Genomic DNA, 2,500 nt, shown 5'->3' on the forward strand with positions numbered 1-2,500 from the left:
CCACTGCCCGCGTGGTTCCCCCTCTCTGGTCTTGGGGACTTAGCCTGTTTGCAAAACCACCCCTTACCGTGTCACTCGCCCAAACACCAGAGAGGCCGAGAAGCGGGGCCACTGCCCGCGTGGTTCCCCCTCTCTGGTCTTGGGGACTTAGCCTGTTTGCAAAACCACCCCTTACCGTGTCACTCGCCCAAACACCAGAGAGGCCGAGAAGCGGGGCCACTGCCCGCGTGGTTCCCCCTCTCTGGTCTTGGGGACTTAGCCTGTTTGCAAAACCACCCCTTACCGTGTCACTCGCCCAAACACCAGAGAGGCCGAGAAGCGGGGCCACTGCCCCCGCTGTTCCCCCTCTCTGGTCCTGGGGACTTAACCCAAACACCAGAGAGGCCGAGGAGCGGGGCCCAACTCTACCCGAATTTCAACCCCTTTTTCGGACCCAGAGACCCGGGAGCGGCCCCCTATCTCCAGGCGGCTCTCCACCTCCCTTTTACCCGATTTAGAGCCCCTTCTTCGGCCACACACACCTGCTATCGGCCCCCTACCTCCAGGGGGCCCTCCACCTCACTTTTAACCCAATTTAGAGCCCCTGCTTAGGCCACACACACCTGGGAGAGGCCCCCTATCTCCAGTCGGCTCTCCACCTCCCTTTTACCCAATTTAGAGCCCCTGCTTCGGCCACACACACCTGGGAGCGGGCCCCTATCTCCAGGCGGCTCTCCACCTCCCTTTTACCCGATTTAGAGCCCCTTCTTCGGCCACACACACCTGCTATCCGCCCCCTATCTCCAGTCGGCTCTCCACCTCCCTTTTACCGGATTTGGAGCCCCTGCTTCGGCCACACACACCTGGGAGAGGCCCCCTATCTCCGGGCGGCTCTCCACCTCCCTTTTACCCGATTTAGAGCCCCTTCTTCGGCCACACACACCTGCTATCGGCCCCCTACCTCCAGGGGGCCCTCCACCTCACTTTTAACCCAATTTAGAGCCCCTGCTTCGGCCACACACACCTGGGAGAGGCCCCCTATCTCCAGTCGGCTCTCCACCTCCCTTTTACCCAATTTAGAGCCCCTGCTTCGGCCACACACACCTGGGAGCGGGCCCCTATCTCCAGGCGGCTCTCCACCTCCCTTTTACCCGATTTAGAGCCCCTTCTTCGGCCACACACACCTGCTATCCGCCCCCTATCTCCAGTCGGCTCTCCACCTCCCTTTTACCGGATTTGGAGCCCCTGCTTCGGCCACACACACCTGGGAGAGGCCCCCTATCTCCGGGCGGCTCTCCACCTCCCTTTTACCCGATTTAGAGCCCCTTCTTCGGCCACACACACCTGCTATCGGCCCCCTACCTCCAGGGGGCCCTCCACTTCACTTTTAACCCAAGTTAGAGCACCTGCTTCGGCCACACACACCGGGGAGCGGCCCTCTATCTCCAGGCGGCTCTCCACCTCCCTTTTACCCAATTTAGAGCCCCTGCTTCGGCCACACACACCTGGGAGCGGGCCCCTATCTCCAGGCGGCTCTCCACTTCACTTTTAAACCAATTTAGAGCCCCTGCTTCGGCCACACACACCTGGGAGCGGGCCCCTATCTCCAGGCGGCTCTCCACTTCACTTTTAACCCAATTTAGAGCCCCTGCTTCGGCCACACACACCTGGGAGCGGGCCCCTATCTCCAGGCGGCTCTCCACTTCACTTTTAACCCAATTTAGAGCACCTGCTTCGGCCACACACACCTGGGAGAAGCCCCCTATCTCCTGGCGGCTCTCCACTTCACTTTTAACCCAATTTAGAGCCCCTGCTTCGGCCACACACACCTGGGAGCGGGCCCCTATCTCCAGGCGGCTCTCCACCTCCCTTTTACCCAATTTAGAGCACCTGCTTCGGCCACACACACCTGGGAGCGGGCCCCTATCTCCAGGCGGCTCTCCACTTCACTTTTAACCCAATTTAGAGCCCCTGCTTCGGCCACACACACCTGGGAGCGGGCCCCTATCTCCAGGCGGCTCTCCACTTCACTTTTAACCCAATTTAGAGCCCCTGCTTTGGCCACACACACCTGGGAGCGGGCCCCTATCTCCAGGCGGCTCTCCACCTCCCTTTTACCCGATTTAAAGCCCCTGCTTCGGCCACACACACCTGGGAGCGGGCCCCTATCTCCAGGCGGCTCTCCACCTCCCTTTTACCCGATTTAAAGCCCCTGCTTCGGCCACACACACCTGGGAGCGGGCCCCTATCTCCAGGCGGCTCTCCACTTCACTTTTAACCCAATTTAGAGCCCCTGCTTCGGCCACACACACCTGGGAGCGGGCCCCTATCTCCGGGCGGCTCTCCACTTCACTTTTAACCCAATTTAGAGCACCTGCTTCGGCCACACACACCTGGGAGAGGCCCCCTATCTCCGGGCGGCTCTCCACTTCACTTTTAACCCAATTTAGAGCACCTGCTTCGGCCACACACACCTGGGAGCGGGCCCCTATCTCCAGGCGGCTCTCCACCTCCCTTTTAC

The sequence above is a fragment of the Centroberyx gerrardi genome, unplaced genomic scaffold, assembly GCF_048128805.1.
Source record: "Centroberyx gerrardi isolate f3 unplaced genomic scaffold, fCenGer3.hap1.cur.20231027 Scaffold_68, whole genome shotgun sequence".
Classification (NCBI taxonomy): Eukaryota; Metazoa; Chordata; class Actinopteri; order Beryciformes; family Berycidae; genus Centroberyx; species Centroberyx gerrardi.